This window comes from Ascaphus truei, chromosome 10, assembly GCF_040206685.1.
Source record: "Ascaphus truei isolate aAscTru1 chromosome 10, aAscTru1.hap1, whole genome shotgun sequence".
NCBI lineage: Eukaryota > Metazoa > Chordata > Amphibia > Anura > Ascaphidae > Ascaphus > Ascaphus truei.
In genome coordinates this window covers 52670849-52697556 of record NC_134492.1, presented here as the reverse complement: position 1 = coordinate 52697556, position 26708 = coordinate 52670849, and positions in this window count along the sequence as shown.

Below are 26708 nucleotides of genomic sequence, written 5' to 3'. Positions count from 1 at the left end.
ATTAGTGTTCATATATTTCTGAAAATCATATAACTGAGTTAATGTGCCTGACCAAATAAAAATAATATCATCTATGTAGCGCCGCCAGAGCACCAGATTTGCACCATATGGGCAGTTGGACCATATGTGTTGTTCTTCCCAACTACCCATAAATAAATTAGCATAGCTAGGTGCAAACTTGGTGCCCATGGCGGTGCCACATACCTGTAAATAATATGAATTATTAAAATAGAAAAAATTGTGAGATAAAATAAATTTTATGCCCAAAATCAAAAAATCAATATATTCTTTAGAAATAGACGGGTCATTGTTTAAAGTGTTTAAGACAGCTGTACATCCTTGTTCGTGGTTTATAATGGTGTATAAAGAATTTACATCCGCTGTTACTAAATGATAATGTGGTTGCCATTGAATGTCCTGTAATTTATTTATGGGTAGTTGGGAAGAACAACACATATGGTCCAACTGCCCATATGGTGCAAATCTGGTGCTCTGGCGGCGCTACATAGATGATATTATTTTTATTTGGTCAGGCACATTAACTCAGTTATATGATTTTCAGAAAAATATGAACACTAATAATAATAATTTAAATTTCACGTTTGTCACAAGTTCCACTAAAATAGAATACTTAGATTTGGAGATCAATATTATAGATAACTTTATTCATACAAACACATATTTCAAACCCGTTCAATCCAATAATTATCTTCACGCACAAAGTCATCATAACCCAACGTGGGTTAAAAACATACCAAACGGTCAATTTATTCGTTTGAAAAGAAATAGTTCACAGGCAGATACATTTATTAGACAAGCGGAAGATCTTAAACATAAATTTATAGAGAGAAAATATTCCTCTCGAGACTTAGATGAAGTGATTAATGAAGTTGCAGCGATGGACAGAACCAATCTTTTACAATATAAAAATAAAACTAAAAATACTAATAAGTCATCCAATTTGGCATTCATTACACAGTATAATCAAATGGCACCCAGCATACGTAAAAATTTTAAAAAACACTGGTCAATATTAAAAAAGGACAAAGAACTGGAGGGAATATTGCCAGACAACCCTCAAATTATATTCACCAAAGCTCCTAATATAGGACAAAGATTGGCACCAAGTTGTCCATCGCTGCAACCTGCTTCTATTAAAGCACAATCCCGTGGGGGATATTATACTTGCAATAAATGTACTGCTTGTAAATACAGTATCAAATCATCACAATTTATATCCAATAATACTTTAAAAAGTTACAAAATAAAACAACACATTACATGCAATAGCTCTTTTGTAATTTACTTGCTTGAATGTCCCTGTGGTCTGCAATATGTGGGTATGACCACCAGATGCGTCAAACGACGTCTGTACGAACACACATATAACATTAAAATTGGTTTAACATCCCATAGTGTATCCAATCATTTTCTTCAAGTGCACAATAAAGATCCAAAAGGTCTCAAATGTATCGCAATAGAAAATATCACACCACATTGGAGAGGAGGAAACACTGTGAGCTTACTAGGGAGGAGAGAATCCTTTTGGATTTACGAATTAAAAACACTATCACCATTAGGATTGAATGTAGAGTTTGACCTTAAATCCTTTTTGGTAGGATAATCCCTCCATTGCATCATGAAGCATATACATATATTATAAGATATCCATAAAGGCCTTCTACATGCAATTTGTCCATTAGGAAGTTTAACTCCTGTTTTTAATTTTTTATATAAGCATTTTAAACTTATGAGCCGTTTTGTAATTCTTTGTAGTTTTTTATTCACTTAACACATTGTACACACATGAAGATGAATGCATTATTTGCTTAAATTAGTCACTATAGGTATTTATTTTATTACATTCACTGGCATATTTATGCTATATATCACTTATATTATCACACTTATATTATCACACATTTATGTTTTACCTATTCACACACTACATATATTATGTTTTGTTTGTATTGTATTTTGTTGTTTGTCATCAGCTGAGTTCTCTAATACCGCAGTGGCACCAAAAACTGAGCTAAGTACCATTTCTAAGCACGTGTGGATAAACACACAAAATTGACTGAGGACTAATTCCAAGCTCCAGTGCGCATGTGCCTAAATCTGCAGGTGGAACTAATTGATCAAATCAAGGACTTTCTATTTAAGGAACCATCTTTGGACTTTATAACATCTTGAACCCCTGAGGAAGAAAGCAGTTTGGCTTTCGAAACGCGTAGGGTGGCTATCATTGCACTCCAATACACCGTGTTTGGCGATTTCCCCAACCGGCAGCAACAGATTGGAGTTGCAGCTATACAGACAGCTGGCGGCTTATTCCTGTGACGCTGTGTTGCTGTGTCGAATCTGCGGCTGCAGACCTGGAGTTGCTCCGCGTCCCGTGCTGTGCATTGTGGGAATCATCTGCTCAGACGCCGGTTGGCGTGCACGCACCAACTGAGACGCCCAGGAGTACACAGTCCACTTCACCGAGAGGGGATACTCTCTAATATATCCACTGCCTGCTTACAATAACCATCTGGTGAGTGAGCATTTCATCTACATCTACCGGTGTTGCAGAGTGCATATTCAATCAACTGTGTCCTATTGTTTTTATGTTTATGTATACTTATTAACTTGCTATTAAATGTTTTAAACTTTATTAGTTCCTAAGTGATATCTCAGCTGTATGTTGTCTTTATGTTGTTTGTCTTTTATGTAACAGTATCACGCTATGTATTGTGCTTTCTTTTTTTCAAAGCACACCACGAGGAGTCATTCCTGATCGTCCAAACAGACCTGGTTTTATATCCTTTATATTTGACATTTATTGTTTTGGCGCCCATCGATACATATTCCTTTCCATATACAAGGACATGATATATATAAGAAATTAGATGATAAAGTTATACATAAACTACATAAATTTATGTGGATACAAATAACAATAAAATATATAAAAAAAAACATAATATAAAATAAACACATATTATAAACGACATATATTATCAAAAGCATAAGTTTTACCTATAAATTAATTTGTTTTACTATAACTTTACTACAAATTTATACAATGAATTAGATAAAATGATTGATAAATTCATACCATATTATATATAGAGAAAGGCTTAGTTAGTATTACTGTAAATACATTATAAGAGCATTCATTATCTATTAAAAGATGGTAATGGAATGGATGAATCTTGATTGTTAGTAATCTAAACTCTTTACCTAGATGTAATAATAAATAAAGATATCATTAATTGAAATTGTGTATGTAATTTCATTAGACAGATAAATTGATTTTGTTAATTATAACCAGTCGTCAATTACAGATAGTCATGATAGAAGTGAAAGAATCAGATTGATTCAATTTGAGCATATTGAGTCTCTCTCGTTGTTTGGAGGTTTATAATAAATTCACCGGTTATAACCACCTATCCATCAATTTGGGATAGATTCTTATCTAGTTCTCTCTCAATATCCCTAACTATCTAGTTCTGACTCAATATGCTCAAATTGAATCAATCTGATTCTTTCACTTTTATCATGACTATCTGTAATTGACGACTGGTTATAATTAACAAAATTAATTTATCTGTCTAATGAAATTGCATACACAATTTCTATTAATGATATCTCTATTTATTATTTCAACTAGGTAAAGAGTTTAGATTACTAACCATCAAGATTCATCCTTTCCATTACCATCTTTTAATAGATAATGAATGCTCTTATAATGTATTTAATACTAACTAAGCCTTTCTCTATATATAATATGGTATGAATTTATCAATCATTTTATCTAATTCATTGTATAAATTTGTAGTAAAGTTATAGTAAAAGAAATTCATTTATAGGTAAAACTTATGCTTTTGATAATATATGTCGTTTATAATATGTGTTTATTTTATATTATGGTTTTTTATATATTTTATTGTTATTTGTATCCACATAAATTTATGTAGTTTATGTATAACTTTATCATCTAATTTCTTATATATATATCATGTCCTTGTATATACTCTGCTATTAGGCTAAACCACCTAGCACAGATGTTCTTTATATAATTGTAATTAATCTAGGTTGACTGGTATTTACATATTTTATTGGATCGCATTAGTATAAATATTCAGTCAATTCTACCAGTGTTTATCCCCTGATGAAATCCGCTGAGACGGAGGAAACACGTAGGGTCACGTGGTACAGGAAACTACGGTGGCCAAGCAGCTCAAGCTCCAGAGCACAGACGTCAGTTCCTGCATCCTGCTACTCGATCGGTGGGTGATTTAATACAGCCAGAAACATCTACCATCCCTGCAGAGGAGAAAGGTTGTACTGGCAGCACATCCCACAGCAGGGCTGATTCACAGCAGCCACATTTGTATGCAGATGGAAGACTTCTGAAACCTGGACGTCAGCATGGTGCATGGGCTTGTCCCATAAATTGCTTATTTTAAACTGACAAAGTGTGAGTTGGCAATCGTCTGTTCATGTTAATTAAAACCTTTTAAATCTGAATTTACACTAGGATCGGGCGCTTTTTCTTTCTTCTTTTTTTCTTATATATATATGTATGTATATGTAACGCACTTTCTGGCCTGGCCTGACCCACCCAATCTCACATTGGCCCCATTACAGTGTAGTGTCTGGTGGTGCACCTGTTGGCAACAGGACTCCTGAGTCTCCCGCATGGTGTTGTGTGGGGATTGCCAACCCAGACAGGCCGCTGAGGTAGTGTGCATGAGTCCTACCTATATCCAGTGCAGCGCCTCCACCTCATCAGGATCCCAGCGTCCGCTTGTGGATGGTCCTGGTGAGGAACTCCTCTGTGGTGCACTCCTCTGTGTAATCACTCACACTTACACACGAGGGTATAATTGAACAAGGTCATCTTTATTGAGGTGAGGTGGGCCAGCTGCCCCACACAGCGGTTGTGCTCAGCCGCTCATGATCCGCTCATGATCACTGCACCGCCCTTTGAAAGGTATGTCTTCCCAATCTGGTGGATTCCCTATCTCCCCTCAGGGAGATATCCCTGTGCCAGGTCCCTGGTCACAGTCTAGGCTCCAGTAATCTAATGTCCCTTTATCATTCCCCGGGCCACTAGTTACAGCACTAGTGAGCCACCTCCTCCCAAGTCTGTACGCAGACTTGCTCCTTGCTTCAACATCTACAACCACTAACTTTTGAGCAGTACTGTGCCTTATGTATCCTCTGGGGGCAGGCACAACTCTGACATAACTAATTATGGATTCAGAGTATGTGGCCATTCCCATCCATACATAGGGCACCTCACCAGGGTATGAGGGCAAACCTCCATAATTACTGCTGGCATTCCCATAACTTACCAGGCCTTACTGCCAGCAGGAGAGATGACTGTAGTCCATTTTACAGCATGGCTACACACATATATATATACTGTTGTAAGCGTAAAGGTAGGTAAGACACAAGCAGATATATATATATATATTTTGTGAGAGAAAGGGAGGACCCCGCATCCACAAGATAGATAGATGCAACTAAATACCGACAAATTAAATCAATACACAGTGATATGTCGGTGGTGATATAAGGGCAGGTAAATAGAGTGAGAGAGGAAAATAGCCCTGAACAAAAAGCACTCTAGTATGCCTGGTAGTACAAAATCACATAATCTTTATTGGATGGTTGTCACAGAACAATGGTTAAAAACAAAGCACAGAAAATTAAAATAGGGCATGGATCCCCTGTCCGTGGCAAAACTTGATAAATCCTCCAACAAGTATATCCCAATGGGAACAATACAAATGCCAAAATTGACAAAAATAGTTCTCTAGAGTACCTGACAAGGCTAACACAGTGAGGCTGACAACAGGCCAAACAACGGTGGCTATGGCTACGTGGTCAAATCACAAAATAACAACACACTTATATCCCCATGAGTCTAGGGTATGTATAAAGTGACACAGTTGCATGAGAGATTAGAGAAAGACACACAATATAAAGCCAAGGGAGCACACCTTAGTCTACAGCAACAAGTAGTGATACATCACCTATGGTCAGGTACACAGCAAAATGGAAGGAGGAGACAAGGAGCAAAGCTCAGAGCATGAAAACGTGTCCCAAGAGAGGGAAAAACCAGGGGATCCTGCCTACTAGACCTGCTCCTACGCGTTTCGGCCAAGAGCCTTCTACTGGGAGTGGTGATGTAGGCAGGGTGACATGCATGTTTAAAAAGGAAATCTAATTGGGCTAGTGAGTGTAGACACCTGGTAAGATCAATCAGTAATCTGCTATACAGAGAGCAAACAGGTGTGTGTGTACTAAGATAACTATGTGAGTCTATGGGTGTCACAGTTAGACCAATGGTAAGGCTGTATCGTGAGGACACCCTCTCCCTCAAAGAAGGGCAAAGCTGGCAACTATACCTTCCTGATGCATCCTGCGCATGTGTGTGAAGTCATCTGGAGTCGTCCACAGCGTGGATATCTTACTCACTGCTGAATCAAATCAATATAATGAATTGCAGATGGCTTTGGAGCTCTCTCTGGGCACTTAGACTTAAACTAAGGGCAATTCGCGCCTCACGGATGCCAGTACGCATGTCCGTGACGTCATCAAGTGCCGTCGTGTCAAAGGTCAAGGTGCCCCGTGCCGGATCATAACTAGGCAGGCAGTCATTTCCTAGGTACACTTCACTGCGCACGCGCGCCTGTTCACCATGCGACCCCGTGAAGTCAGGAGACCAACCAGCCCCGCAATACTCCCTGCACATGCGCAGTACACAGGCATACATACATAGGATTATTACACATGTTGAAATCGAGCTGCCGTCAGTATACACAGTAAAAAGTGCTAATACCCCAGCAGATACATGCTCCCTATCTGGGGGATCATACAAACAAATAGTGGAGTGGTCAGCACCACTGTTGTAAGCGTAAAGGTAGGTAAGACACAAGCAGATTGAAGCTAGGGCATATATACAGATAGACATTTAGAAGATGTAGATGAAGGAATATAATAGACAGAGGATATATATATATATTGTTCCTCTCGCAAAGGAGGAAGTCTCAACAATTGCAACAATGAATTTACATGCTCACACAAACATGTGCAAAGGAAGATGATTCATACATATAGCTCTGAGTTTACAACACGAATAAATATTCATGTAAGGAGGACATGACTGGTGTCACACATATATTAATAAACATAAGTCTTTGTACATGAATCAATCTTGACCTAGAATTATATGGAGTCTGATTCCTTCCGAATCCAATGAAAATAATCCCAACTTGGAATAAAATGCATGATGTGTAACCGGCATGTTCCCTTTTATTTGGAGTTAGTCCTGATGTTGTCCTTACAGTTTGTTCATCTCTAATTAGAGATATATGATGTTATGTCTCTCCTAATTCGACATGTAGACAGTAAGTCCTTCCAATGGTGTCCAATCCGAGGATAAGGTGTAGATATATTGGAGTTAGCTTGCGGACTCAGTGTGTATGTTCAGGACCCTGTGTACAGGAAATATAGTCCCTGGATGGAGTGTAAGTCAAATCCAAGCTTCTGGCAGCCTTGTGTTGTTCAAACCCAGGACTCTGTGGATAGACAGGGAGAGGGGGGATAGGGGAGAGAGAAGGAGGTGTATGAGACTCTCATCATATTGCATATTGGATCTGTATATGGGCATAAATTGGTACAGAGAAATATGTCAGGTGGACAGAATAATAGATGGGTGACTCGCCTATAAGAACATAGAGAAGCCCAGGTAGTCGTTAAGACCCCGTGGAATCATCGAGTCCATTTGGACAATCCACCTGGACTCCCTACGCAAAAGTGCCCTCTCTAAGTCGCCACCTCTAAGCCCTAGGCTTACCTTCTCTATTGCAAATGCCTGTAAGAGGTTAAAATCTGATGCATGTGTCAGAAAGAAATGCCGGGCTACCGATGTAATTTTCTTAAATGCCTGGAGGTCTTTTGGAGCATTTTTAATGTTCCTCACGTGTTCGAGGACTCTAAACCTTAGTTCACGTGTTGTCATCCCTATATGGGGAAGCCCGCAGGGACAAGTAATGCAATAGATTACACCCTTTTATTTACACCCGAGACATTCTTTGATTTTAAAAGTATTAGTCTTAGAGAAATCAGTAAACACATCTGTCTGGCACATGTATCGGCAGGTGGAGCAGTTTTTACATTTAAAAAAGCCCTTCTTTCTGGCGGTTGAGAGGAAGGTTTCATTCGTGGTGGGGACAAAATGACTGGTCACGAGTTTGTCCCTAAGATTGGGGGACTTACGGCTGGTCATAGTGATTTTATCACCCAGTACTTTCTTGAGATCTGGGTCAGTCATTAGAATGTTCCAATGACTTTGGAGTGTTTGGCATAACAGATGCCACTGTTTGTTGTATGTTCCTATAAAACGGATTTTGTGATCTGGTGCAATTTTGGCTTTGGGGCACAATAGAGTCTCTCTGGGGGTATCTAAAGCTTTCTTGTAACCCCTCTCCACACATCGGTTGCTGTACCCTCTCTGACTAAATCTTTCCCTCATCTCCCCTGCCCTTACAGAGAAGCCTCTCTCTGTGGATACATTGCGTTTAAGACGCAGAAATTCGCTTTGGGTATACCCTTAATTTGGTGTTCCGGGTGAAAGCTGGATGCATGAAGTATGGCGTTTGTAGCTTTAGATACCCCCAGAGAGACTCTATTGTGCCCCAAAGCCAAAATTGCTGTGGACGACTCCAGATGACTTCACACACATGCGCAGGATGCATCAGGAAGGTATAGTTGCCAGCTTTGCCCTTCTTTGAGGGAGAGGGTGTCCTCACGATTCAGCCTTACCATTGGTCTAACTGTGACACCCATAGACTCACATAGTTATCTTAGTACACACACACCTGTTTGCTCTATGTATAGCAGATTACCGATTGATCTTACCAGGTGTCTACACTCACTAGCCCAATTAGATTTCCTTTTTAAACATGCATGTCACCCTGCCTACATCACCATTCCCAGTAGAAGGCTCTTGGCCGAAACGCGTAGGAGCAGGTCTAATAGGCAGGATCCCCTGGTTTGTCCCCCTCTTGGGACACGTTATCATGCTCTGAGCTTTGCTTCTTGTCTCCTCCTTCCATTTTGCTGTGTACCTGACCATAGGTGATGTATCACTACTTGTTGCTGTAGGCTAAGGTGTGCTCCCTTGGCTTTATATTGTGTGTCTCTCTCTAATCTCTCTTGCAACTGTGTCACTTTATACATACCCTAGACTCATGGGGATATAAGTGTGTTGATATTTTGTGATTTGACCACGCAGCCATAGCTACCGTTGTTTGGCCTGTTGTCAGCCTCACTGTGTTAACCTTGTCAGGTACTCTAGAGTAGTATTTTTGTCAATTTTGTCATTTGTATTGTTCCCATTGGGATATACTTGTTGGAGGATTTATCAAGTTATGCCCCGGACAGGGGATCCATGCCCTATTTTAATTTTCTGTGCTTTGTTTTTAACCATTGTTCTGTGACAACCATCCAATAAAGATTATGTGATTTTGTACTACCAGGCATACTAGAATGCTTTTTGTTCAGGGCTCTTTTCCTCTCTCACTATATATAGATATATATATATAGCAAATGGAAATATAACTCTATCTATCTATCTATCTATCTATCTATCTATCTATCTATCTATCTATCTATCTATCTATCTACTGTACATATATATATATATATATATATATATATATATATATATATATATATATAGTCCTTTACCCCCCCCCCAAGTGAGATCGGGGTGGGTATGTTCTTCTGGCTACTTGCTAGGTGTTGTGCTGTGTACCTGTTGGCAAATAGGAGGGCTGAGCGCTCTGCAATGATGTGGGGATAACAGGACAAGACAGGTTTTCAGGGTACCTTTGTTCTTGGGTGCCGCGCCTCCAGTCAGTATGGATCCTCTGTACAGCAGCAGGATGGCCCAGACTGACACCTTTCTTTCAGCCAAACATTGCATCACACTTCTCTATAGTTCAATGGTATTTATTGCATACAGATGACATAGACAGCAGATTTATTCCTTTTCCCAGCTTCCTCAGTGCCCTGATTCAAGCTTTAGGCCTAGATCATGCCTGGTGGACTCCTCCTCTGCCTCCCATTGAGACAGAGGGTAGCTATATTCACTCCGCAGGGGGAGGAAAGAGAGTACCTCACTTTAGGAAAGTGCCAGTATATATAGCCTTGAGTTTGTGTTTGTAACCCTGCCCCTTAACAGATAAAGGAATGTTGGTCTGTAAAACAGGCCAAAGTATCCGGTGCTCGAAAAACAATGTTGGCGGTGTAAAGCTGGAACAAACGCTGTAAAGTAAGAGTATAAGTCCAATGGTTTGTAGGTCTAAGTCTGTGTGTCTGTGTTGGATTTCATAGACAAATGCCTCTAATTGAGTGAGAGTATAAAGTTATATCAACAACTGGCTGATCGCATTCAGCACTATCACGTTGCAGCTTCTTTACTCACGACACAGCAGACTGGCTATGCAAAATCAAACTGGAACCCTGATCTCACGATGAGTGCAGTTCCCCCTGCGGAAATCCCAGAGGTAGGTTAGTGCAGCGTCAGCTGTAGTACACGATCACCGGGTAATGGTCAGGCAATCCCGCCGACTCTGTAATACCTCATGTGATATCGGCGCCGTCTATATGCGCGTCCTCCTCAGTTCAGGCACAGCTGGTATCCTCCAAGGGATGGGTTGCCGCTCACCAAAGCAACTGGAACGGGGCATCAGTGAAAATGCAGAGAAAACCTTTAGGCAGCGTTTCCAGACCGGCGTGCATCCAGGTAGGTAATCAGCAGTATCTTTGTCCAAGTAGGAACCGAAGCACAGCCACATCAGTGTAGTATAGAACACAAAAGGTTCTTTCAAATATTTATTGACTAAAATATCATAAGGACAGACATCCTAATAACACTCTGACATGTTTCACGCACAGGGTGCTTTATCACAGAGTAGCTACTTTGTCTGTCCTTATGCTCTTTTAGTCAATAAATCTTTGAAAGAACCTTTCGTGTCCTATACTACACTGGTGTGGCTGTGCTTCGGTTCCTACTTGGACAAAGATACTGTCACGCTGTGCCCACTACAAACTAGACGAGACCCTCAGTACTGAGGTGGGAATAGAGTAAACACCACGACAGGCACAGGAATCTGATCTGGAGTGTGCGTAGTTACTCGTGCCGGGTCAGGAGCAAGGAGGGTAGAGGAGTAGTGAATACTTGCCGAGTTGAGGGTAATAGAAGTACAGAATGTTGGAGGTACTAGTCGCTGGGGTCGGTGCTGGAGAAGGTAGAATTGTCGAGGTCCGAGAGCCGAGTTCAGGTTGGAGACTTGCAGAGGGTCGAGGATAGCCAAGGTCGGGGATCCAGAGAGGCGGTGGTCCAAAGGCAAGCCAAGGTCGGTACATGGGAGATCAAACAAGACAAGGCAGGATATCTAAGAGACAAGAGAGGTAAGCACAGGAACAGGAAGCTTATGCTCAGCCAATGTGCCAGTGGCACTGCTGAGCCTAAATAGGTGAGACAGCCCAATAGGAGCAAGAGGCGGAACCGGGGCGTGTTCGTGTGGAGCCTGTGATAGGCTATGGTAGGGAAGCCAGGTGAGAGTGCTAAGGCAATCAGTGCCTGTTGCCACGGCGTCACGTGTGTGCGCCGCGCATAGGGAGTGTGCACCGTGATCCGGCGGCGGGAACTCCCGCTTTGACCCCAGCCCGCATGCGCCCGCGCGAGGACACCATCCGGCGCGAGGAGGAGCCGCACACATGCGCGGTAGAAGCGGGAGTGCGCGTGGGAGCGCACGAGTGCTGGGCTCCATCAGCGGCCATCAGGGCAGGTAGGGGAGTAGTGTGCCTGCGTGTGAAGGTGCGTGGCACCTGGCTCCTGACAGATACTGCCCCTTAACAGAGCAGGTTGAATACTGATAGGTCATCACATCCTATGTGTGACACAATCATTATCCTTGCCTCTGGCTGACACTTTCTGGCTGTTGCTAAGGCCTGCCCTTGGATACCTACAATATGTGTCCAAGTCTGCAAAAAGCCTACAAAGCCTTAGAGAAGGAATTAACCCATCTGCTGCCTGCACCTAAAAGGTCTTACACTGGTAGGGCCCAGGAAAAGGCATAGCGGGCAGGAGGCTATGCTAGATATATATATATATTCTTGGCTACTTCCTTATATTAGAGCTCTCTCTCTCACACATTTCACAATTCGCGTGGATTCAAAATGATGGCGTCACTTTAACAAATTACCCAAAGCTCAGAAAGTTGGAGTTAGTGATTGAAATATTATTATTTAATTGAAAGTTGGGTTTAAAAAACAGCGAGTAAAGGGTGAAAATGGAGCACAGACATGGCTGTGGATTTACTTCCCCACGGGTTGCACACCCCAGATGCACTGGACTGTCCTGTGACCAAGCTGACAGGTAATGGGCAATATCCCTTTATAATTATTACTCTGGTACAGCTATTATCCTACAACCTTTGTGCCGAATTGGGAACATATTATATGCCACATCATGTGATTGTCAGGTGGACACCACTAGGCACTTATCCCTCTCTTGAATGTACTATACAGTATATGGATTGTTTGTCACTCTGGACACTCATTATGTTATCCGGATACTGATGGACTTATACATTCATAATTTTGATAGAGTTTACATGCAATTTGGAGCATCATTCTCACCTAAATATATTAAAAAAAACAGTGAGATAATTTTCCATTCATCCGCTACTATCTGAGAAAAAAAGTGCAGTTATAATAAATAAATCATTTAAACGGCTCAGTTGCCTTTGACATAGTTTATCGGCAGATTTAGCCAGACTCCGGAGAAGGTAAAAAAAAATGTGACAACATGTGGAGGGAAAACATACTTCTGTACGGGACCTCCCGCTGTATTACTTCCTGTGGCTGGTGGGTTCAGGGGTTGCATTCCAGGGGCTTTTCTCTGAAGCAGCGGGACAGTAACTCTGGCTACATGAGTATCTCTTCCAGATCTTACCATGCTGGAGGAAACCTTTGGGGCATGTCAGCTGACTGGGCCAAGATACTCCATTGGACACCTTCCAGCACCGCATGTGAATGTGACCCCATTCAGTTCATTTACGTGAATGGGCTGTAAGGAGTTTTATTGCCTGGAAGATATCTAAATCGTGTAGCACCAGTTAGGAGATATGGCCCTTGGCTCTCCACTCACATGAATGGGTAATAAGGAGTCCTGCAGAATGGCACTGCTTAGCGAACATGGCCCCTAATGAGTCCAATTTTACAGTTAGGTATAATCATGTATATCGTCATCAGATATTTTCTTTACTTCACCGCTAACAGAAAGCAGCAGATGGAAATGGAAAATGTGTAACCCACTTTCCATCTGTACAGATCGACAGGCTCAACACCTATTAATTAGCCATGGCTTATTTATTTAGCACATATAAGTGAAGTGTGACATGCATTTTCTGTTGCTGTATTGATGAGAATAGTCGCCCTTTTGCTGCCAGAGGAGCCTCCAAATCATTGCTTTAATAAAAGTGAGACGTGATTTAAATTGTATTGCTGAATGCTTCAAAATTGATTATTCACCAACACGTAATGCAAATGTATAACATGTTTTCATGTCTGTTAAAGGGGCAGGGAAATAAGGGCAGTGATATGTTCTATAGGTTACATAAGGGACACTTTAAAATAAAAGTATATAAGTATTTTTAAATAATGTTTCAAACTTGTTACATTCTTATGAAGTGTCTATATATTTATTTGTATAGCGCCATCAATGTGCATAGCACTTTGCGGCAGTAATTGACATGATATAATGGGAGACTTATTATGAAAAAGCACTTCAGACATAAAAGTAACATTAGGAAAATGAGTCCCTTCCACGAAGAGCTTACACTCTAAGTGGTAAGTAGAGAGAATTTACAGAGACAGTGTCAAAGGCAGGCACACACTGAGCTACAACTACTGTAAATATTACCTGGATAAATGTGCAATATTATCCAATTTTATTTGTATATTTAATTTGTATGTTTAAATGAAGTATAATTCTATAATTCTATAAATCTGTGTACATAATCAGACTGTTCTATAAGCAAGATAGTATGCTTGAATTCTGTTAGTATTGCATAATAAAAATAGATTTGATAGGGTTACTTGAGAGGGTTATAAAATACTAACATGCATGGACAGGAAGTACAAACCCCTGAGGAAGCAGGAACACCCGGTGAAACGCACAGGGTGATAGAGGACTGGAATCAGGGACGGACGGCAAATCCCGGAAGTGATGTCAGATGCCGGTGGAGTCGGTCACACAGGAGGAAGGGATCTTTTGCTGCTCTGAATCCAGAGCCCTGTGCCTAAGCCTAAAATAAGTGATATTCTATGAGTTGTTAGGGTTTATCCCTGTTTTAGAGAACGATGAGTTTGTAGGCGGTCACTGCGTAGATAGGAACTCAGCCAAAAAATGAAGTTAAAATCAGCTTTATTAAACAAAAGTGCAGGACATCACAGAGAGACCTCTAACCTCTGACGCGTTTCGTCCCGTCCTGGGACTTTATCAAAGAGTGAATGAACTCTCTCCAGACAGATCTTAAGTAGGCAAGTCCCCTTCCACTATTGGCTAAAATATATTCACACCGTGAAAAGCACTTAATTAATCAATCAACCCTGATTGAAACCTCATGTGGAAAACAAACTTGCCTGCCTGTAAGATGTGCTGTATAGTAACACATAAAAAGTGATGAACATTTAAACAACATACAAACATTTAAAATTATATTAAAAACAACTTTGTGTGATGTAAAGCAGCATGAATGTAAAAATAATAATGGATTGCACTGGATGGTACCTTAGACCCATATGGGAAGTGAGTAGAAAGAAAACCAAATATTAAACTGATAAGCAATTGATATACATTATATATATAATATAATATAATATATAAAGACCACAACAATGAATAAATAATATATGTTGAGATGCATGGAGTTATTGTTGTGGTCTTTAAATGCTCAGCTATCTGACATCATATTTTGCGATATAATCTCTTATATACAAGTTGTTCCAGAGGTTATGTATATATACATTTATTTATCATATATACATACTTTTTTGATTATAGTATGTTTAATTTAACATTTTTTATTACATTCATATTTGATATTAATGTTACAATTTATTTGTACTGTTACATACACATCGCCATTAATTATCATTTATTTATTATAGCACATTAATTGTACATTATCATGTTGACATTGTATGTTATAACTTACTTACATTGTCACATATACATTAACCTCCTTGGATGGGATATGAATATATACTGAATATATAATGTATATCAATTGCTTATCAGTTCAATATTTGGTTTTCTTTCTACTCACTTCCCATATGGGTCTAAGGTACCATCCAGTGCAATCCATTATTATTTTTACTTTCATGCTGCTTTACATCACACAAAGTTGTTTTTAATATAATTTTAAATGTTTGTATGTTGTTTAAATGTTCATCACTTGTTATGTGTTACTATACAGCACATCTTACAGGCAGGCAAGTTTGTTTTCCACATGAGGTTTCAATCAGGGTTGATTGATTGATTAAGTGCTTTTCACTGTGTGAATATATTTTAGCCAATAGTGGAAGGGGACTTGCCTACTTAAGATCTGTCTGGAGAGAGTTCATTCACTCTTTGATAAAGTCCCAGGACAGGACGAAACGCGTCAGAGGTTAGAGGTCTCTCTGTGATGTCCAGCACTTTTGTTTAATAAAGCTGATTTTAACTTCATTTTTTGGCTGAGTTCTTATCTACGCAGTGACCGCCTACAAACACATCGTTCTCTACTACATATCTTTTGGCCGGAGCACGCAGACGGTCCTATCTGCATTAGAAGCTGAAGCCACAGTGCCGCCACCCCCACCCCTGCGGCTGCAAGGAGCGCCAGCACGCAAGGCACGTTTTGGAGTCCATCCCGGAGTAAGCTGTTCAGTGACTGCAGTGACGTCATATCCAAGCGCAGCGTCTGCAGAGCTGAGACCGGCAAGCCACCGAAGGAGCAGTAAAGATACCAGGTCGGGTAAGGGCAGCAGGTTTTAGTTGTTTCGTGAGTACAGGAGAGGGGCTTACACAGCTTCTCATCCTGTCTCTATACTATTCCCTGCAAAACTGGCCCCCCACCCCGGTTATTAGTCTGTCTCCCCGTTCCTTCTTTCATCACATGAACTGTTATCTATCACATTAGTTGCAGTGGGATTGTCCATATTTCATCTACATGCGCATCTGAGGTTGCATATTAACCCACACACAGTCACATACACTGCGTTTAGAGCACCGAACATCACGGGGTTCATTCCCCTTACTCTATAGTTATCCCTGTTTTAAACTTTTATAAATGTTTTTCATATTTGCACATTGAGGCTGCAAATGTTTTTCATATTTGCACATTGAGGCTGCTCTGGTTTCTTTACATATGACTACCCCATGGAGAGACTACAAACCTAAGAGAGGAAATACTAAAGATACCTTTAAATACCTGTGTCTGGGCACTTCCTGTATGTGCATATCTCAAAATTAATACTGAAAGCTTTCAATATTGGGACATACTTCCCCATATTAATTTTCCTTTATTTTAAGGATTATAATGTCCGTTACTGAGTCTGATAACATGATATGGGCCCAAACTTTGTGTATCTGGGCCTAAAAGGGAATTCCGAACCAAAATATGTAATTTTAAAGAATAAGTGCATTCATTTCAGTAAATGGGTTTTACTGTATAGTTCTGGAAAGAAGCAAATGAAGTAATTACATCATGTGATGTGAAACAAAGCAATCTCTTCCCTATTCAACGGGATGTATTTTCATAGGTCACAGTCATTTTTACGTTAAACAATGATTCAGTCCGTGTCGGGACTCAGGAATAATACCAACAATGTTCTTACTGTAATTGAATCATTAATAACATGTTTTTTAATTTGTTTTAACATTGACTGTAAACTGATTAAAAATTAGCTTTGTACATGTTTCTTGATGCTCAAATTTATTGAGATACAAGAGTTATCCAGTGCAAATATGTGTTGTGACATGTCTCGAGAGGCAATAAAGATTGCACTATTAATAATATAACATCCAGAAGCACTTACGGACATGACTATAGAGTCCCACTTGAGGGATAGTCTCGCAAGCATTTTTGACAGTGAGTCCAGTCAGATTTTGCCTCTTTCCCTCTGCCTGTTGTATTCTTTCTTTTTCGTAAAACTTAATGCCTTTTATAATTAATTATTTCCAATCACTTTGTTCATTAGAAACATTCTCCCAGTCTTTTGGATTAATGTGCAAAGTCATTGTGTCCCTCTTGCAGACATCCTTATAAAAGGATATGGGCGTGGCCAGTTGGCCCTTTTACCTACAGAGAGATCTCTATACAGGAGAACCTTAGGGTGAAGACCATCATCCATTCTTTGAGTGTGGCTGAGCCATCAAAGATGCCATTGACTAAGGAGGCAGAATATACTTGGGATCATGGCCTGTTCCAATACCTCTGTGTTCGTAACTTTGTCTTGCTAAGATATTCCAAGAATACAACACAAGCTGCACATACAGATGGATCATGATTTATGATTTATTTGGCTGCAAGGAAACTGCAGCTCAATTGAGGCTGACCAAAGCATGACTCTAGTTTCCCCGTGCCCAAAAGCCTAGTACACTAATTTCCTATCAGGATTAACCCAGCGGGGGTCACTGCTTCTGAATGCTTTTTAGTTTATGTATATTTTGGTCAGCAGGAGTCCCATTCAGGAGCAGGGGTCCCGCTGTGTTTATCGTGATGGGAAATTCCCCCCCTGCACTGCACTACAAGGTGCGAGAGATTAAACATTTTTTTAAATCAGATCTTGCATGTATTAACACTCCTTCAGAAGAAGAATCAAAATCATATGCTCGAAGGGAGGAAATGAAGAGTCCAAACAATACCCGGGCAAGAACACATCCCTGCTTGGCTGTGTTTTACATTTCAAAGGCCTCAGATGATCCGTCACAATAACCATAATACAATCATAAAACCCACTATACGAAGTAGTTTAGGTGGTTAACCAAACTTCACGAGCTGTTTAAAACGACCAATATACCCAGTGGTTTGAATTTTTCTGCTGACAAAATCAAAGCCCTTGGTCAGAGCTATGAAAGCTGTGTAGAGGGGTTGTGGTGGCCCTGAAACCATACTGGGACCCTGGGTATACTCGATCCTCGAAAATCTGTAATCTGGAGAATAGAACACAGGCAAAAGCCTATCCAAGTATGCTAAGAAGCCACAGTCACTTCTATCAACTTAGATTTTAAACAGCCTGTAAGGCACCGATGAAGGTGAACTCCACGGTATGGAATGGATCCAGATGGTTGGAGTATCACGAAGTGTGATCACACAAATGCAGTAACGGGATTAGGCAGAAGCACATGGCAGGTCGCAGACAGAATACTTTTATAACAATCCTGGGAGAGGGCAGGCAGAAAACAAAACAGTATGGCTACAATAAATAATACTACACAAATCATTTATACTTACTACACCTAATACTAGTTATAAAAAAATACACATCATTCTATTTTTAATTTGAATTGCATCAATCAGGCATTAAACATAACTCTATGCGTCTAATATAATTTCAAACAAATAATAATGCATCAGGTAGGTAGGAATTCTTCATACATACTGAGTACATTTTATAAAGGTCTGTATTCATTTTAGTATTGACATTTTGATGCCCAAAACATTTAAAATATATACATTAGGTTCTTGTATGTTGCATTGAATGTATCAGCTGCTGACAGGGGAAATAATTATAGCTGATGATTAAGTGACGCCTGGACATCAGGGCAGAAGGACAAATGGTTGCTGTTCTATTTTTTTCCTATAACCACGGCTCCATGCCAAAGATTTTTGTTGATATTTACTAAATCCTTTGATTAGTTTTCCTCAGCCATCAGCTATGAATCTGGGACATACTGTGTGAGAATGCCAGCAGCAAAATACTCAAACTCCTGCACTTTCTAATACCCGGAAAAATACACACTGTATATTTAATATCTTAAGATAAGGAGTGAATCAGTGAGTAATGACACTGACTGTCACTGAGTTTGAAGCAGAGGAACCTGGTTCAATTCCCGGTGTCGGCTCCTTGTGACCTTGGGCAAGTCACTTTATCTCTCTGTGCCTCAGGCACCAAAAACATAGATTGTAAGCTCCGCAGGGCAGGGACTTGTGCCTGCAAAATGTCTGTAAAGCGCTACGTAAAACTAGCAGCGCTATACAAGAACATGCTATTATTATTATTATTATTATTAAAGACGCAGTGCCACAGAGTGGGACAAAAAACCCTTACCAACCTTTTGTTACGAATTTAACTATCTAATTGGCTTCTTTAAACTAATCTAGCTATGCTAACACAAATTACTTGGAGATTTTGTTTCTTTAATAATACAAATTACATTTCTTAGGGGCCTTTGAATTGTGTTTTATTTACCCTTATCCCACCCTGTCCCTATCAACGCTGAGTGCCTCCGAGTGATGACATATCAATGGCAATGTGCTGATCTATAGCAGTTAGACTCTATTAAAGTATTTAAGACTGGTTAGGCAAAAAATGACTATGACCAAATCCAAATCAGTGACACCGACAGAAAGTCAGTGATAGTTTGCTGTTTTCTGCGATGAAAGATGTTAATGTCAGTTTAATCCCATAATTATCACTGTGATGCAACTTGCATGGCGCATTTTGAATCCACGGGCAATAGACTTTTATAACTAAATACATTTACATCCACATTTTTGTTATCGAATGTGATTCTCAGCAACACACAGTGCCCTTTGCAATCTGTGAAGATGGAAGAGCATGTCGCGATACCGTGGGTTCGGGTCACTTTTATTTCAGGGTGCTACTCTGGCCAATGCTCAAAAATAGTTTTCAACAATGTTTTAAAGGAGCAGCGACAAATATATTTTGGAAGCACATTACCAATGTAACCACATCCTTAAAAATATTCCACTACACATCTGCTTTTGTTTCTTATGAAGGATGAATCAGTGCTCCTTTTAATTAAATCCTCTAGATGTGGCAGACATAAATGTACCGGGTGCGGCTAATTCAAACCAGCGTTCAGCTGCAACGCGCCAGCGACAGTAATACTGCCGGCTACATGTGTGTGTGAGACATTCCTTCTTACCAGTGGCTTATTGTACTCAGAATTGAACATTCGGTCACAGCCATGTTGCCGGGACCAAGTCTCCTCCGGCGTTGAGTCACAGAGGGACCTTGACACAGGAGACCAGGTTATTTACACCTTTTTACCGGGATCATACATTGAGCAAAACAAGGTAATGAAATAAATTGTGGTTTATTCGCATAAATTCGCTTACACACAATGATACACAAAATACAGACAAAAAGACACACTTACTTTGGAACTGGGTTGAAAACTAGGTGCAGGGAACTCTTTGGGCGAGTTTTAGCCTGACCGGAACTTAGCCCGGAATCCCTTGGAACACAAATCGGCATGAAATTCCACACGCCACCGGTACGTTCCCTTCTGAGAACTTGTTCTCTCCTGACTGTAAATTGCTACAAATCCTCTGGAAATCAAATCGGCATATAATCCCAGCTGCATCCGCTACAATCATTTCTAAGAACTTGGGCGCAAAAGTCTGCACTTAGACTCTTGCAGGCAGGCTTTTCCTTCTTGAAATTGAAGCCGGTTGCTCTGCTATTTGCACAGAAGCAACAGTACTGTAACAAATTTATTAAAAACAACTAAGATCCAGCCTCATCACCTGCACCCGATACTCATGCCTGCAGACGACACGTAATGCCTCACTCATGCCTGCGGTCTGTAATCCGACTGCAAGATCGCTGAGCATGTGAGTGCATTTTTTTGTGATCCTAGTTGTTTTTAATAAATTTGTTACGTACTGCACTATGTGTATTATCATTATATTTTATGGGCACCGTGACTGAGAACTTACAAAGCTGTGGAGAAGGCAGAAGTACAGAAGAATCTGAGACCAATTCCAATCCAGCCCCATACACTGAAGCTCAAGGTAAAGATACCTTTCAAGGTCCTATACTACTTGCATAAATGTAAGTAGTTAGTTTCTACAGTAAATGTATGAGATCTCCTTTCTAAGAGATTACTGCGCAATGGTCTTTCTGTCTGTTTGGTTTTAGAATTTTGATCTACCTCCAAGACATCCCAAAAAGCTCATCTGTGCGGAAAACGGACTGTTTCCATCTCTGGGATTCAGGATTGTATTGTTCCATTTACCTAGGATTCCTTATACCAAGGACTGTCCTCATACATTTCAAGACCAGAAATCTGTTTACTTTCAAAATGTTGTCTGTGTGGTTCAATAGTTTTCGATTTATCAATCTAATGGTAAATTACAGAAACATTAGACTTTGAGCTGCATTTTAGACAAACTGAAACCTATGGTAAAAGAATTTACAAGCAAAAAAGCTGATTTTATTTACTATGAACTGTCCATACAGATGTAGCCAACGGGTACTCAATTGGGACGTGAGCATCTCTGCTATGGTCCAACTGGTGTCATTTGTTCCAAGAAACGAAGCATGAATCCCATTGTACAGTAATTTTCCCAGCAACTTGTATGTATGAAACTTTCCAATCCTGGTTCTTTCATTGGGCGCAGATCTCGTAGGATTCATTTCGTTATGATATTGTACCTCCTAATTAATCCAACAACTACTCTACGAAATGCTCATTGGTGCAAGTGCAGCAACGTTGGAGCAAAGAGAAACAGTGTTAAAATGACATGCTTTGCACTAATGTTTGGATCAATGCTTCAGTTTGCAACACTTGTTAAAGATGTAGCATAGATAGGACATTGTTCCCCACAGAAAACAACATATCCTGTTAGTGTGTAATGCAGAATATGAAAATATTTCCAATTTCCATATGACAATAAAGGTTAAAATATATCACACTATATCACACTAGAGACGGCAATTAAGCTTTCTACATCTGTCCATCTCCCCCTCTGTATATAACATTGGTGGATCTGTTTTCCAGCAGGCATACAAAATAAATCTTCCCTTTCAAGACACAACAGCTCACACTTCACACCAAATGTTCCCAATGATCTTTGAGGACAATGGCTCAAAGCACAACATCTATACTGCATTTATCATGGGGCATCTATACTAATACTACTGCTAATGGGTGGAATCATCATTAGGAATGAAAAATGTAGAAACAATACAATCTCAGAGATGAAGAACTACTGCATATATTGGGGGTTTGCAATGATACAGTTACAAGAATCTTAGAATATAATGTCTGAGGCCCTCAGTGGCTGTGTATATGTTGTTTCAGCATTAAACATTATGATAGCATCTCATGCCAATCATTTAACATAGAATTCTTCTCTACTATTTCATACTGCCCATATGTTGGAGTACTGGTTCTGCACATTTTGCAAAGTGTTGACACACAAACACACACACGAGCAGGAGTAGCCAACTCCAGTCCCCAAGGTCAGACTTTCAGGACATCCCTGCTCGGCACAGGTGGCTCGGTCAGTGGCTGGTAATTTGCAGAGCGCGTTTGTTTTGTGAGTTCAGAACTTAGGTCAGTATGAATCCAATTATCAGAGAGAAATGCACAAAACTCCCACCCCACCAACCCCAACTGCTCGAGGAAAATACAAAAGAATAAAACAGCGTCATGGTTTATTACATTCATTATCGCTTCTTAGGAAAGAAACTGTAAAAAAAAAGTTCAGTGTAAGAACGGGAATGGCTGGATCAGTATTTTCTTACTTTTTCTGCTTCTGTTGATTTTTGGTTGCATTTTATTTTGCTTGATACTGTACACCAAAACTACATCATTGCACATCTTGACATAGACTGTAATGCACCCTATATTGTAGAGCAGAAGTGGCCAACTCCAGGCTTCCAGGTCAGGTTTTCAGGATGTCTCTGCTTCAGCATAGGGGACTCAATCAGAGGCTCAGTTTAAGACTGCACCACCTGTGCTGAAGCAGGGAATGATTGAGCCACCTGTACTGAAGCAGGTAATGATTGAACCACATGTGCTGAAGCAGGGACTGATTGAGTCGCCTTTGCTGGCGCAGGGATATACTGAAAGCCTGACCTGTAAGTGGCCTTTGAGAACTGGGGTGGCCACACTTGGTGTAGAGTATCTACTAAAAATGTATATCCTTAGGACAATGACAGCCATGTGTTTACTGCTTTGCTTTGTACATTATGACCACAGACTATGGGGGCTATGCACTAAGCTCTGTTAAGTGGCTTTAAAAGCGCAAAGTGCTTTTAGAACGTGATATTACGCTCACAGAGCAGCACTAACAGGCACTTTGCGCTCTTAAACGGGCTTTTTTCCAGAATTTCTTCTAAGTCCCACTAAACACGTACGATCAGCTAAATACACTGATTTCTGCCCTTCTACGTGATTCTCTAAGCTACGCTAAGAGATCGTTCTTTAAAAACGCGCCGAAAAAAACACGCCAGCCCAAGGCAGGCGCAAAAGGATCAGGACTTAGAAAAATGTCTTTGTTTACATTTTTGCAGGCACAACATCCATACAACAGGCCGGTGGGTGTCCCCGGCTGACCCCACGGGTGATCCCCGCGGGTGTCCGCAGGAGACCCTGCGGGAGTCCCCGCGGGCCTGCGGTACCAATGTTGTGCCTCCAAAAAAATAAACAATATTTCTAACTAAATACACCCCCCTCTCCCTGCCCCCTAACACATACAATACAGTAATGGGCAAAAGTGTAAGTAAGTGTAATATGTATTTACTGTATTTATTGTGATTAATGTATTTAAAATGGGCAAATGCATTATTATCCATATGTGGATAATAGTATTTTTGCCCATTACTGTATTGTATGTGTTAGGGGGCGGGGGGTGGGGGTGGATGTGTGTTGTATATTGCAATGTTTATTGGGGGCAATTGTCCCCAATAAACATGCTATTGTGCCTTAACCCCTTCATTGCCTTAGCGGATAGCCTTAGCGGAAATCAATGCGGTTCCGCCCAGGAGACCCCCTGCTCCCACACACTATTATTAAAATTTACATTAATGCAACTTCATTACCATAGCAGATAGGGCTACGGTAATGAATTATTGGTTATTGTTGTGTGTGTTTTGCAGTAGTGTAGATGTGTAGGGGGTCTCAAGAGCTCAACCGCATTGGTTTCAGCCTCTTGGACCCCCTACTTCAGGAGATACAGTCCCCGTTATGGGGTGCCGGTATCCCCTGCAGAATTTAAATGTCCCGGTCACATGACGCGAAAGCTTTAAAAGTGCAGGGGATACCGGCACCCCATAACGGGGCCTGTATCTTCTGAAGTAGGGGGTCCCCGGACCTGAAAACAATGCAGTTCAGCTCCGGAGACCCCCTGCTCATGTGCACTATTATTAAAATGTATTTATTTTGTGTATGATCGCCTGTAACAGCCTTACATGGAGATGCAGAATCTCCATGCAAATGTTATAGGCGGCTTATTTTTTCTATCAGCTATAGTACATGAAGTTTCAGTGTGCTAGCAGAGGGAAAAAACATCGCACGCATGATAATCCTGTTTATGGCACGTCCGATAGAAAATGGGCTCAAGGCCTTAGTGAATCGCGCCTCCGGCTTCACTTAACTTTAACGGACGTGCAATTTTTTTTCAGGCCAGCGCAAAAGCTCCGAGCTTAGTGCATGGCCCCCTATGTATGACCTTATCTGCAAGGATTTTATCAAAATTGTGGAATCATTACAATGATGTAAAAATATCCAGCAAAATAAATTGAAAATCAGTAATGCATGGATTGCGTGATTTGTCTGCAATAAAAAGCTAAACTATAGGACCCAGATCCCCAAAAGGCTGCTAAGAGTTGAAATAAAGGAGTGCTAAAGCTTAGCCTGCTCTTGTGGACCTGTGACTTTGAGAGCAGATTCTTTTATCTTAGAACATGTTCAGTTCCCCAATTAGATCTCTACTGGATAATAGACTTTAATTATGCATTGTGTGCGATTATAAAACAGTGACATTAAACATTTGTAATTATAATATATGGACATGTCTAACTGAAGAAAACTAAACAGTTTTTGACTTTTCTCAATGTGTGATTGTTCTCTTCCTTGTATCCTGCAGTGTTATCTATTTAGACAGATTTTATTTATAATAAATTATTACATTATCTAGTAGAGATGGGCAACATATTTTACATAAATCCGCCGCGGATTTGCAAGTTACTTTCAGCCTCAGATTTCCACGGATCGGTCTCAAAAATGCAGGTTCGTTTTTTCGTGTTCTATCACTGAAAATCGGCTTACGGATTCGTATTTTTCCTGAAATATGGGCTTTGGAAGAGAGAGAGTATGTGAGACGAGGATGCATCCGCTTGGATTTTTTAGTGCCTAATTCACAATCGGATTTGCATATACGGATCTGCCAAAAAAATGATCGGTTCAACTTTTGACAGTTTCGCCTAATTCTATTCCCTAATTCCATATCACAGTCCAATTAGTAGGATAAAATAACACATGTTTGATTACCTCTTTGTTCTAGCCCTTTGGTAACCTAATTGGGAACTGAAAAATTAATGGCAAAGTATTGTAAAACAAATGGCTCTTTTGTGTTTTTTGACAGTGTGCAAATGTAAACGTTCACAAACCCCCAAAAAGTCTCTCTATAAAAGGAAAAATATATACAGTATGTATGCTGTTTAATGGATAATGACATTTGCCAATACTGTATAATCCCAAGCATTGGACTCACTGGTGGCCCCCTACTGCCAAGTAGCCCTTCGTCAGTGGAAAGCTTAATACAGAGCTCACTCTAACTCCACCTGCTGCAAATGTCCGGGGGCTCTTCATTTGTCTTTTATACATCCGACCCTTCCATTTTTCAACTCTATTATTGCCAAAGAGGCCAGCAATGTCCTCGCTCTTACTTGGCCCAAGCCGTAAGCGCATGACACTTAATGGGTAAATGATGGCCTGCCAACACAGACATAAGTAAAGGTGCGTTTAACTGCCCTACAATTTGTGAATAAATGTAACCAGGGAGGTGTGTTAATGACAGGACAAACTAAAACAGAAGTTTATACATCTCATTATTTTACACATAGAAAAGCTTGGAACCTCTGAACCTTGAGGGTAGAGGAGTGCCATGCTCTGGGGGTCCCTTATTCCCCCGAACCTCCACTCTTATTGTTTAAGTCAGGCTAGGGTTGGTGAGGGTTAAGGATGACCAGGAAGTGTTGGGGAAGGATTTTAGCCGGGTACATTATAAACTGGGAATTGTGATAGGAAAAATACAGGTCCAGCCACCCTCCATTGTCTGTTCATATTTTGTGTTGTGTGTATTTATTGGAATATTTTAATATATAAAATCAATACAAATAAATAATAATGAGAAAAAAAGATAAATATGAATAAATGGATATATATGTATGATTATGGAGACTGTTTTATATGCTGTCACAACTTGGCAGGGTTGGTTTCAGTGGTGGAAGATGAGGTCCTTGTGCTGGTTTGTGGTGTTATTGGTTGAGGGAGGCAGTTTCATGCTCTGTTTTTGCTGTTGACCTAAATGTGGTCTCACAAAGGGAATATCTCAGGTTTATTTGCTCATCCTGGTGGCCACTCAGCAACGGGGGTCACCAGTCGC